This window comes from Halictus rubicundus, chromosome 15 (genome assembly GCF_050948215.1).
Source record: "Halictus rubicundus isolate RS-2024b chromosome 15, iyHalRubi1_principal, whole genome shotgun sequence".
In the NCBI taxonomy this organism is placed as follows: Eukaryota; Metazoa; Arthropoda; class Insecta; order Hymenoptera; family Halictidae; genus Halictus; species Halictus rubicundus.
The window spans coordinates 1,616,443-1,630,115 of NC_135163.1; the positions used below are offsets into that span (position 1 = coordinate 1,616,443).

At 39.1% G+C, this 13,673-nt stretch overlaps 1 protein-coding gene across 1 annotated transcript in view; it reads right to left on the reverse strand.

The window, feature by feature from the left end:
- Dlp (glypican dally-like) overlaps positions 1-13,673 on the reverse strand; it is a 143,155-nt gene that overhangs the window by 128,938 nt on the left and 544 nt on the right. The gene's annotated exons all lie outside the window — the stretch shown is intronic.

A 13,673-nucleotide genomic window follows, 5' to 3' on the forward strand; every position in this document is an offset into this window, starting at 1 on the left:
GAGACATATATTGGCCAGGAAATACTATTCTTCGATCCACGCCGTGCGTAGAACAGGACAGTAAAGCTCTAGAGGCATCGGTTCATGGCCCCTCACGAGGTACAGTGAATTCTCGATATATGTCAACAACGCGGGTCTTGCCAGCGTCATGTATCGTCCAGTAAACTCCTTGGAGTTCGAGACCTCTCGAACTTCTTAGCCCCTCGCGGGGTATACATCGCGGTAGTGGGGACAATACCGCGACGTTTATCGTCCAGGCCTTGGCGACATATATAGAGAAATCACTGTACTTATTTTTGTACTTGTTGCACAAGAATTACCCCCTTAAATTATTCGAGAACGTTTTCGCACGGAATCCACGTTTTCTTCGCGCGTCGACTCTCGATCAGGGCAACGGCTGGTTCGAAGGCTAGGCCAGCATCCTTACCGTCGACAGTCAAGCATGTGTTCTTCGATAATCGGCTTAGCCGGGTGAACCGATTAAAAGGCGACGGTGCAATTTATCCGGCTCGTCCAACCGAGTTACATTGAAATCGCCGATACGCGTTCCGTAGACGTCGTTTCGACCGGCGGGAACTCAATGAAACCAGTATTCGTCAATGGTGGATGGATAGCAATTTCCTCTTAGCAGTTTCCATCACTGGGAAGTCGGAACCTTTCTATGTACTTAGCTTTTAACGATTTTATGCTTGGCGATCGATGATCTTACTGTAGGGTCAAATAACGCGAAGTAACGACCATTACCTTTTCCCATAGAACCACGCTTATCTGAAGGAAATGAAAAAGAAGCCAAGGAGTTGGTGGAATTATCGAAGGCGATCCACCAATCCGATTTCCAAAATTAGAATCGTGTATTTGTGCCGGTGGTTATGAAAGTGGTGCAAGTCAAAATTCCAGAGAAATTGATCTTTTTGCATTACGAAGTGACAAATTGTATATTGCGTATTACGTATTATAATTAGACTGCGGATTTTATGCATTTATGACAAAAACGAGTATGTGTAATTCAAAACAGTGGAAGGATTAAAAAAAGTTCAATACTGTCGATACACTATTTCGAACGTATGAATGTTATGAAGGAGGAAAATAAATTTTTACTTAGCTCCTTTAGATTGCAATTGATGTATACAAATTTTAATGTGCATAAAGATCCGCAGTCCGATTATAATGTTATCGTGGTAAAATATTTGTTTACCAAACCGGACGAAAAAGTCTAGATACACTTCGGGACAAAAAGATAGCACATCACATATTTTTTCTCGTTTGATACCATAAACTGAAGAAAATGAAATATTCGAAATATTTCGATATGTCAACATTTCCGTCATCAGAATTTTAGGAACGAAAACGTAAATATTGTGGTCCGCAAACGGGACAAAAAGATAGCACACTTAACGAAAAACTTGTAATATAAAACAATTAATTAATAAAGATCAAACCACAATATTTTGTAGAACCTCCTTTACATCTAATGACTTCAATCATTCTGTTTGGTAAAGATTTATACATTTTTTAAATACTTTTTTGGCTAATATTCTCCCACTCGTCCAGAATACATTGTTTTAAATCGTTAATATTTTTAAATTGTCTGCCATTTTGGTATACGGCTCTGGCAAGATGTCCCCAACAATTTTCGATAATGTTGAGGTTAGAGATCTTGCCGGCCAATCGAAAACACGAATATTCTTCGAAGAAAAGTATTTGTTTACTACTTTTCTCGTGTGAACTTCGGCATTATCTTGTTGTAATATGTATTTATTTCCAGCGATTCTTACAGCATATGTATTTAATTGTTCATTTATCATTTCAACATACAGTTCGCTATTCATTCGTTCTTTTATTTTGATTTCTGTTTTAGCCCGGTGTCCAATACCGACCCAAATCATTATGCTACGGCCTCCCATTGGCGACGGTTTAAAAATTGCTGTTCCTTTTTCTCAAATCGTGATAATAATAACCTAGGCCGTCTGGACCATCCAAATTAAATCTTTTTTCGTCAGTAAATATGATTCTTGGCCACTTTGTTCCCACATTTATGAGCTTTTCGACAAATTGTAAGCGAAACGCTTACGCTCCTTCTTTAACCAAGGTTTCTTCTGCAATTTCCTTCGCATTGAATGCTTCCACTTTTTAAAAACCCGTCGTGCATTTTTTAAAAACCCGTTGTACATTTTTTACGTTAGTGATTACACCAACACTTTCTGCGATTTGTATCATAGTCATGCTTGATTTTGATGCTGTTCTTAATATTGCACGTTTTTCACGAGCAGTTAAACTTTGTGGACGCCCAGAACTCTTCTTTTTTCCGTAATTTTCAGGATTTTTTAATAAGTTCATAATTACTTTTCGGCTTCTATTTACAACTTTTGATATTTTTGTAACTGAATATTGTTCTTCCTTTAACTTCAATATTGTATGTATTTCACATTCATTTAACCTTTTTCCACGACCCATTTCTAACACCGTACTATGTTCTTTTTATCAAACAAGCACAAATAAACGACGTACATACTTTATCAATTAGGTTGTACAATGCATGCACTTCAGGATCTTCTACACTTATGCTATCATTTTGTCCCGTCTGCGGACCACAATATTTACGTTTTCGTTCCTACAATTCTGTTGACGTAAATGTTGTGAATAGTACTCAGTACATTACACATATTGACGTGTCCAAAAATGTTGACATATCAAAACATTCATTTTCTTCAGTTTACGGTATCAAACGAGGAAAAGTATGTGATTTGCTACCTTTTGTCCCGAAGTGTATCCCGAAGAAAGAGGACGTGACTGATTTCACCGTCGCTAAAACCTGCGTCGTCAACTCGAAAGCAAGTTCGTCCACCGCCCTTGTTGGTCTGCACCCCGCGCGTTATCCCATGGGACAGTGCCGTGAATACCGGGGGAGCTGCAGTGCGCCGGTTCGCATCCCCAAACAAACTAAATGTTAGTTTTCGATAGCTTATCTCCTAACTACTCCGGAATTGGTTTGGTCGGCGGAAAGGGGAAGGGGGAAAGGGCACAGGGGATGGAGAAGCTTCCTGCGAACCGTGTGCGCGTCCCGGCATCGCAATCATAGCGAAACCGCCAAACCCGGAGCCCCGTGCAACCCTCGCCGTCCATGGGAACAGAAACCATCCAAGTTCCAAGGCAAGCGCGCACCACCATCGAAACCGTCTCGCGAAATTCACGCGTCCGCACGTTGTTCACAGCCTCGTGAATGCTGACCGCAGAATGCGCGTCCTCTCGCCGAAGGAAACCGGATATTTCCGAGGCTCTGGCGACGCTGTTGCCACCCTTAGCATCGCCAAGCATTGTCCCCTCACTATTTCTTCCTACCGTGCGGTTTATCGCGTCCTTTGTGTCGCGACGACAGCAAACGTGCACGCATCCACGCGCCGCGTCGCCATAGCCTGCACAGAAAAACGCGTGTTCTCTTTCTGTACGCAAAACGCGTCCGTTAGCCACCGTCACAGTGGCCCCCATTTGCCTTGAAAAGCTGCCCAGTAATCGACATTATTATTCTTCCCAAAATGAATGAAACTTTTTCCTCGTATTCCTGAATATACAGGGTGAGGCACCTGACTCGATCACCTTCGAATAACTTCTAAATTACGATCTAGTCTACACCAGCTTGATAGAAAAGGGGATCGCAAAAAGCGATTGTGTGAAGCAAAGAAGGCTTCGCGTTGAATCGAAGTTTTTCGTATTGGAGGTAAGTTAAAAGTCATAAAAAAAAAGCTACGACCATAGTCGCAGTAATCCGCCGAGTTTGACAAACTTTTACAGACACCTGTGGAATCCACCGTCACCCTGTTTCTCTGTCTCCGTCTCCGTCTCCGTCTCCACGGAGCGACCACCTGTTTCGAGCGCCAGATAAAATTTCTCGGTCGCGGCATACGTACTTACTTGAACTCGAGTCGGTCCATTTTCGTCTAAACCACTGTATTTCCGTTCGAACGAAATCTTATCCATTCTCCGTACAATTGCAAAACATTGACAAAGATGATTTGAACCAAAGGAGAACAGGTCGAGATGAGGGGAAAAAATGGAAGAAGTGTATCTACGCGAACGGTATGCAGAGGGAAGACCGGATGCGTCGCGGTAACCTTCTGGTTAGGTATGTCGTTCTCTTAAAGCTGCAAGCTCGTAACGATCGCAGTTTACCGCGCGCGTGTCGTTGTCCTACGCGACGATATCCGCGGCAAATGCCAGAAAACAAATAACGCGATAAACCGCGATCTCTTTCGCATACTCAAAACATTTCGGTTTTCGTTTTCCGTTCATACCAGAGCTCCGACTTTTTCGATGCTTCGCAGTTTCGCGAAACAGGAAAACTTAAAGGGCGGCCCTTTTTCTCGCGATTAACCGCTCCGCTTGGAATAACACGTCCGCGTGCACGCAACAACTCGGTCGGTCCAGACCACTTGCGGTCCGACTTTTGATCTTTCATAACTATTTTACGTATTTCTTGTAGTCATTATCAGTTATCATTGAGCACACACGGCCGCCGCACCGCGCCGCGTCGCGCCGAGGACGCGAAAGACTTTTCACGGCGAACGACGACCGGAGCGTAAATAGTGGTGCACAGGGGTGACGTGCTTTTAATCAACATGCATGGAAAATTCTCTTTACGCGGTGTCCCGTGTGCCCCTCTCGTTTCCGTCGTCGACGCCACTCCGCTCCGCTCCGATCCGCTCTGAACAGCTTACCATTACGCGAGGCTGCCTTCTTTCAAGCGTGTGCGGATCCCTGTTGGACGAAGGTTTGTGTCTGCCTTCCGCGACATCTTTCAGAATTTTTCAAACCGGCTTAACGTCCGTCTTTTTCGAGACATTTAGCGTCCCTTTGTTTCGTTTCTCGCGAGAACTACTGCCAAGAACAAAATGAAAGTTTTGACGAGGCGCGATGTCTACGAGTTCGATCGAATTCTGACGCTTCTTACCAAAAGCCGAAGATTTCTCTTAAAAGAACATTTTTAACACTAAATTAACGGTCAATTTGACCGCACGAGATAATATGGTATTTAAATCCGAGGTGAGCAATATTTGGCGAAATAAATATTTCAAGTACTACTTAATAGTTTACTAAAAATAATATAATAATAATAATATTAACAAAATAATAATATAATAATAATAATATTAACACTACACTTATTGCTTAATATTTTACTATTTTACTTGTTATTTTGACAGTCTAAACTATGAAATAAATATTTGTATTTCAAAAATCTGAATCATAAAATAAAATATCTCCAGTTAACAATCTGAAACACAAAATATAGTATTTTATTTCAATAATCTGGCATAAAATAAAATATTTATATTGAATACGAACCATTATATTCAGCAAAAATATTTAAAATAAAAGACATAAAATATTTCGAGATGAAATCGAAATATTTTTAATACTCCAAATAAAATACTATTTTAAAAACTTATTGCATCAAATAAAATATTCTATTTTCAAAGTTGTACGTATACTTTAAAACAAATAGGATTATTTACTATTTACTACTTAAAATACTATTTTACCCAGCCGTGATTTAAATAGTTCTTCTAAACCTAAACAATCAGTATAAAAGAAAGGCTATTTTCAATGTGGCATGTCCAACTCAAAATAAATGGGCCGCCTTATTGAATGAGACACTATCAAGTTACGCACGTTTCGTGGCAAATACATCCAAACCGCAAAGGTGGACGACATAGTACAATTTTGTAAATCGAGGAGAAAGCATTTTTTATATAACTGAAATTATATAAAAATAAATTTGTATCGTCATTTTATCGCTGCTCATCTACTAATTCATTCAGCAACAAATTAACTATTATCTACGTTTAATTATATGAACAATAACTTTTTTTGAGTACGTCATTTTGACCGTGCACGGTAGTAATAGGTAGATGACTCCCACTAATATTCGGACGCTCTTAAAAACCGCATAACTTTGTCAATATTAGACTATACTACTTAAATTTTTTTGAGAAGTTAGAACAATTGGTTCGCTACATAACGCGAAAAAAAATGTTTGATCAAAATTGCAGAGAAATTACTAAAAGTTGTATTTTGCAACTTTTTAATGCGGGCTTATATTAAAAATTTAAAAAGTACGCTTTGTACATCTGTATCAATTATACATATTCTGAATATTTCATCTAAATCGGTCAACGTTGCAATGAGCTGCGTTAGTTTAACGATGAAAACTTAGGGGTGAAAGTCGCAGAATTTTGACCCTTTCGCCCTTATGTGATCATTTTGAAACATCTGTAGCTCATTACAACGTTGACCGATTTTAATGAAATTCTTAGAACATGTATAATTCATACAGATCTACGAATCGTACTTTCTAAATTTTCAATGTAAGTCCACATAAAAAAGTTGCAAAATACAACCTCTAGTATTTTCTCTGCAATTTCGACCAATTGCAATTTTTGTCAAAATTTTTTCACTTTATGCAGCAAACCAATTGTGCTAACTACTTAAGAAAATCCAAGTTGTATGGTCCAATGTTAACAAAGTTGTACGATTTTTAAAAGCGTCCGAATATTAGTGGGAGTCACTGTATACAACAAATGTCGGTAGGTTTAGTGTCAATATTGTTCATCGTCGCTCCTCTTCTGCGGCGCATTCGCTTGCACGGACAGATATAGAATAGAATTTTAGTCTTCTATCGATCGCTTTTCAAATTGACCATCCGAGGGTCTACACTTACGGCTACGTTTATTACAGCAATGCACCTTTCATCCCACCAATTTCATCGAGATTGTAGGAGGCCACATGAAAAGCACCTCTCGCAAGCTGAAAGGATTCATAAGATTTCATAGCTACTAAGGCGTGAGGCGAACCTGTTGTCGCCTCTGTATTAATGACATTAGAAGACAGCCGTCGACCGTCTCGGGACGCGATAGTCTGCTACTATTACTACCATCGAAGATCAAAGAAACTGAGGTAATGTCTTCTTTGCAACCGGTTTAACGCTCCGACCGTTCCGCGCGTTCTATTCCGCCTATTCCGAGTTTCTTCCCATTCCATTCCGTGTGTCATTTCGCTCTGTTCGTTACTCCCTTTTCCTAGTCCATCCATTCCAGTTTATTCTCGTTCCATTCTGCATTTCATCTCGATCCGCATGCTTCCGGTTTCATCTCACTCTATTTTTTCTTCGTTTCGGCTCATTAGCTCTCTTCAGGTTTTGTTTCTGCTTTGCTAGACCTCTAACCTTCGGAGTAAACGTGCTCTAGTAGTGTTGTACAAAGCTCGAGTCTTCGAAGCTCCAAAGCTCAGTCTTAAAGACTAAGTTTCTAAGGCTAAAATTATATAAAGCTTAAGCTTTCAAAGCTTTATGGCTCAAAGCTTGAACGCTCAGCTCTCGGCGCTCTTGACGTTCCAATAGGAAAAAGAAATAGACAACAATTCTATGTATATGTCGCATCTAGGCTGTGTATACATATTACATCGGAATATTCAAACACATCCTGGCAATACAGAAGACTCGAGTCTTCGAGTTTTAAGCTGAAGACTTGAGCACTCCAGTTCTCACAGCTCAATGTTCAAACCTGGAAAGCTACAGCGTTTACAGTATGGAGCAAAACTGATTACACACTATTTGAAACAGCATAACTTTTTTAAAATCAGATCAAATGACTTGAATGTTTTTTAGAAGTTAGAAGGATTAGTTTATTAGATGAGTTTATTAAAAGTGGGAAAATTGCCATTTTTAACGATTTTCGACTAAAAATCGCAGTTTTAATCGTTTGTAACTCGTAAACGAAGTAACCAATATCCATGAAATTTTCAGCATGAATATAATTTATTCGATTCAATAGAACACATTTTTAAAATTTTCAATACAGGCTCAGATAAAAAAGCTGAAAAAACCAACTTTTACTATTTCTTTTGCTATTACGATCAATTCGAATTTTTTTAAAAAAATTTTTACACTTCGTCTAATAAACTAATCCTTCTAACTTCTCAATAACATTCAAGTAATTTGATCTAATTTTAAAAAAGTTATATTGTTTCAAATAGTGTGTAATCAGTTTTGCTCCTTACAGTACAGCTGAAGTCGCGACTCGAGCCTTCAAAGCTCAGGACTCAGAGCTCATTTTAACCCATTTGCATCATTAGCGTATATATACGCTCAATTTTCCTCGTCACTATCACCGGAGCGTATACAGGGTGATCCACGCAATTGTTTTAAGTCATAACTCCGTTATTATTGCATTTACGAAAAAATGATAAAGGAGAAAGATAAATGGTTCGAAGAGCACTACATCTGTAGGCCTTTAAATTTTTTTAGATGCAACAGTGCATGTGCAATTAACAATTGCATAATTTCTTTAAATAGAAATGCATATTTTTTTTGCACATATCGATTCTTCCGTTCATTCCAGGTAAAAAATGATTACGGTACCATGGCAAAAAAATTATTAGATCTCGAGATATTTTCAAAAAATGTCTTTATTAAAGGAGATACTCAAACACTTCATGACTATGTTGTAAACGTAAACGCCCTTTCGACATTGTTATCATAACAGAAACCGATTTGTACGAGTAAGCATTTCATCATTCAGTAGCAATTCACGTATCGTAACTCGAGTACGAAAACTAAGATTTTGAAAAAGTGTAGCTGTATTTCACTAAATACAAGAAAATGTATTTTACTAACACGTATAACGTGTCGTAACGTTTCTTACGTTATCAGAAATGTTTAGAATGTAATGGAGAAGCGCGTGAGCATCTTCTTCAATAAAGACATTTTTTGAAAATATCTCGAGATCTAATAATTTTTTTGCCATGGTACCCTAATCATTTTTTACGTAGAATAAACGGAAGAATCGATCTGTGCAAAAGAATATGCATTTCTATTTAAAGAAATGATGCAATTGTTAATTGCACATGCACTGCTGCATCTAAAAAAAATGTAAAGGCCCACAGATGTAGTGCTCTTCGAACCATTTATCTTTCTCCTTTATCATTTTTTCGTAAATGCAATAATAACGGAGTTATGACTTAAAACAATTGCGTGGATCACCCTGTATATACGCACAATTTCCCTGGTCACTATCACCGGAGGGTATATATACGCACAATTTATTTTTTCTTATAATGCTGAAATATGAAGTTCTTTTACTTGCAGTCATTTTTGTACTTAAATATAATAAAAAACAAGTTTGGTGATAAAGGCCTTCTTTTCATATTTCCTTACGATGCAAACGGGTTAACAACACTATGCTCTAGAGAGACTTACAACGAGTACGACAACAGACTACTAACGATCAGGTAAAAGCACAAAATTTCGGAAAGACGAGAGAATAAAAAAGTAATCGGTACGATAGAACTTTTCGCTATATATTCCGTTAAATAAATTACTTCGATTTCGCCGGGCTTTTACGGATGCTGGTTCCGCAGCGAGCTTGTTGAAGCGCGCCGCGGGAACTTTCAGGTTGCGCTCGCTGTTCGGAAAACTCGTGGAAGACGAGCGAGTCATTGCTTTCCAGCCACGATTACGGATCCTCAAAGAAATATGTAAGTGCTTTCTCGTTTTCCAGAAGCTGACTCTACACGATTCGACGATAGAGAAATTATGCAGGGATTTCACGTTGCACCACCACCACCGTGAAAAAGGATCCTCCTGTTGCCGACGTCGGGACTCCTCCCCACAGGCGGACGGAAAGAACATTTTTTTTTTCATTTTTCCATTTTCTTTTCGTAGCTAACGTATGCATCTCTCCGATCTCGGCGTTCCACCGGCGCGGCGCGACGCGACGCGACGCGACGCCTAAAATCTTTCCACGGAGCATAGTTGGTATATCAGGGTTTCCGACTGAACGACGTTAAAAATGTACCTGCGACGGATGCTACACAGATACGATTCCGTGAATTGAAAATCATGCTCGCACGAAAAATTCTTACGCGAGTCTCCACTCGGGTTTTATCATTTTTTATTGCATCGATATTAAAAGTTGATCCATCCATAAATCATTATCTTCCTTTTTAACCTTCGCCCGCCCTCTCTCTCTCACACACGCGCCTACAAGATTTGAAAATTCTGACTTCGGCCATTAAAAGATTCCGGATCCCACGGAGTCATTCCTCGGGTCGTTTCCCGAACGAAGACACGCACCTGTTCGGTCCCTTCCCGCTGCCAGTTTCGGCCCTTCGGACCCTATGGTTAAGCAATTTTCTTCGAACGGGCGGAAAACCCTTGTGAAAGCATTCCAAGGGAAACGGATGAATAACGCACACGCTGAAAGCTCATGGGTGGCCGGAGGATTCCCTTGCTCGCGCGTCTTGCACCGAAACAAATTCCGTCGACTTCGATTTATCGTCGAGCGGAATCCGTTGCGAAGTTCATCCGGCTGCGAAGGGTAGTCACGTGACTTTTGCAGAGTCAGCAGGTCAGTAACTGCTGTATAATTTCAGCCACAGACTTGGTCTTGATCCGACGGGTCCTACGTCTGTGACTAAACATGTCACATTTTTTGCTCTGTATTATCGATACTATGAATTCTGCCTTGCCAGAAACGTGCTTCAAGTTTTTCGCTTTATTTCGCAGAGAATCAAGACAAAATATAGCTCAATTTGTAGCTGGAGATATTTTCTAGCTCGCGCTACTCTCGATTTCATCCAGAAAACTCATTCAATGGCATAAAAATGCTTGGATTCCACGGCATGCGCGTCGTCGATTTTTGGCCTACTTCTAACGCTTGTATTACCAAATATCTGCATAATCTCGTCAGCTCACGACCAGCAAGCGCTAGATTGAGCCTTCCTCTTTCGAATGAGCCCTTTCCCAGCGACAAAATATTCTCATATAAGGACGAAAAGTTGAGGTACGTGAAACCATTTTTCGCCTATTTTTGCCGGTAACCTGGTCACTCTACCTTATCGCGAATCTACGGAGTCTTGTCGACGGAACGCGGAGAGAGTCCCCAGCACAGGTAGAAAAACCTGACAACCGGTCAGGTAAATGACACAGATGTTCCGGAGCAATCGGATTGCAGGGATCAGCGTAAAAGGGTCGGCTCGATGCAGCGAATAATTGCATTGGTTCGGTCGAAAAGCCTCGCCGAGTTTCTTTTTCGGTGTGTCGATGGTAGTGCGTATGCGCTTTAATAAATGCTTCTAACTAAAATCCTGCTGAAACTTTTAATTAAAAAACCCTCGGAAACATACGAGAACATTTTTTGGTCGAATCAATCCCACAAAAAAAAAAAAAAAAATTCTGCTTGCACAGAAATTTTTCCAGAGCCTATTCTACGCTGTGAATGTTTATGCCATGAAAATTTATAATACTTTTTGTACAATAGTACTATACGTAAAAAACAAATAGGTAACACTGGCGTATGCAACAGATTTTCTTTTAAATCTTCTTCGCGGGGCTGATTCGGTATTAGAAGCACAGCTGGGTAAAATAGTATTTTAAATAGTAGATAGTAAATAATTCTATTTCTTTTAAAATATGTGTACAACTTTGAAAGTAAAATATTTTAGTTGATGCAATAAGTTTTTAAAATAGTATTTCTAAATGGTATTTTATTTAAAGAATATTAAAAATATTTTGATTTCATCTCAAAATATTTATTCCTTTTATTTTAAATATTCTTGCTGAAAATAATGGTTCGTATTCAATATAAGTATTCTATTCTATGCCAGATTATTGAAATACAATATTATATTTTGTGTTTCAAATTGTTAACTAGAAATATTTTATTTCATGGTTTAGATTGTCAAAATAAAAATATTTTATTAAAATATTAAATAGTACTTGAAATATTTATCTCGCCAAATATTGCCCACCTCTGATTAGAAGGAATACTTGAGCGCAACGATTCCCAAAAATATATTTTCAAAAATTTATGGCTAAAAGCGGATTAAGTGGTCCTAGTTAGTAGGCGCCTAATTATTAGTAATGTAAGGATTAAGAATAAAATATGATTGATTTTCTGAGAATCGTGACGGCGGCAGAATCATTATCCGTGAAAGGCGCGTATAATTCTTCCTTATCGATTCGGGGCGAGTAAGCAGTTTCGAAACGACACAGATTTGATTGCACTAACTGATAACAACGCATAAACTCTTCTCCGTCGTGTTCCTACGAAATCTCTATGTATGTCGTTAACAAACCAACAGAAGCTTACGGTTGCATCACTGCGACGCGACTATCTAACACCTCCGAAACATTTTTCGTTCGTGTCTCTTTGATACGCGACGATGTGCCCGCTTGTAACAAGTACAAACGGTTTAGGGGACTATAGAAGTAACGATCCATTGTTCTCTTCTGTACACCCTCGGACCGATGAAAATGTTGCCTTTATGCCTAACGTCTTCCAGCTTAAAAACGCATTTTTAGCGTTTCTAGATCCTTCCAAAAACACGTTAACTTTCTCGTCCTCGCATAAAATGCAATCTTCTGAATTTTATTGTAATACAGATAAATAAATTGATTTAATAATGACCAATTCGCCCAATTTCAGTAATTGCTAACAAGATATCTGAAATGGAGCAACATGACTAGTTCGAGTTTTAACATTTAAGGGGCCGGAATTCTTCCATTGAAAATTGAAATTTTCTTATATTATTCACCCTTTGCACTCGAGTGGTGACTCTGAAGCGCCACTAGAAATTGTTGTGGCATTATTTCAAAGAAATTAAAAAAAATATTACAAAATTTGTATTTAATTGATTATTAATAATTTAAATATTACATGTGGAAATCGGAGCAGTTACGTATGAATAAAATGAAAATATTCTAAGACGGAAGAAAAATTTAGTTTAACAATGAAAATAGCGCCGAGTGCAAAGGGTTAACACATGGTTCGCAAAATTTCCAAGTTTGTCAGGCGTACCAATTACTGTGCCTATATTATTTATACTTATTTATAAAGCATAATGAATACTTAAAAAGAGATATTGAATTTTTTGCATTAAAATCAGTCAATATATATGTTATATATCTCTTTTTTAATATTCATTATGCTTCAAAAATAAGTATGATTAATGTAGGCACAGTAATCGGGTCCCTTAACCTAGTGGTAATCTAGTGGGAAAGTTAAATTAATTTCGGCTGTATTTTGAAAGTAGCGCGCGAAGTACGAGAATATACTTCGCGTGAAGTTCAATAAACAAACTATGTATCTAGACAAGCGCTTGTGCATCCACTAGAATAAAACACGTGTTTGAAAAAACGATGTGTACTGGACACCATTTTCCCGCGCCGCCGGGGGGGCGACCGACGCGACGAGAAAAACAGAATGTTTAGAGCGCACTCGAAACTGTTTATTTGTCATCTGTTGCATTTTCGGCGGCTGGTTGACCGGCTGTTCGCGCGTCAGAATCCGACGCGACAGCCTCCCAGATGTTTCTTTCGCTCATCTTTCCCCCAAGTTCTACCTAACCTAACATAACCTAACCTAGCTCCGAGGTCCGTTTCGACACGCGCAGCCCCCGTAAACAGATTTACCGGAACGCGTTCGCACGCGTTTCATTCTGTCCGAGAGGACCGATGCTCGAACGCATGGAAAAGTGCTCCAGGCACGGGACGCATAATCGATCGATGGATTGAGACAAGATTATCGAGGAAATTCGATTCGACAACAGTTCGAATACTATCCCCCCTCCCCCTTTGCTCTAAATGGAATTGAAAATTATTAAAAACGCGATGGATGCGT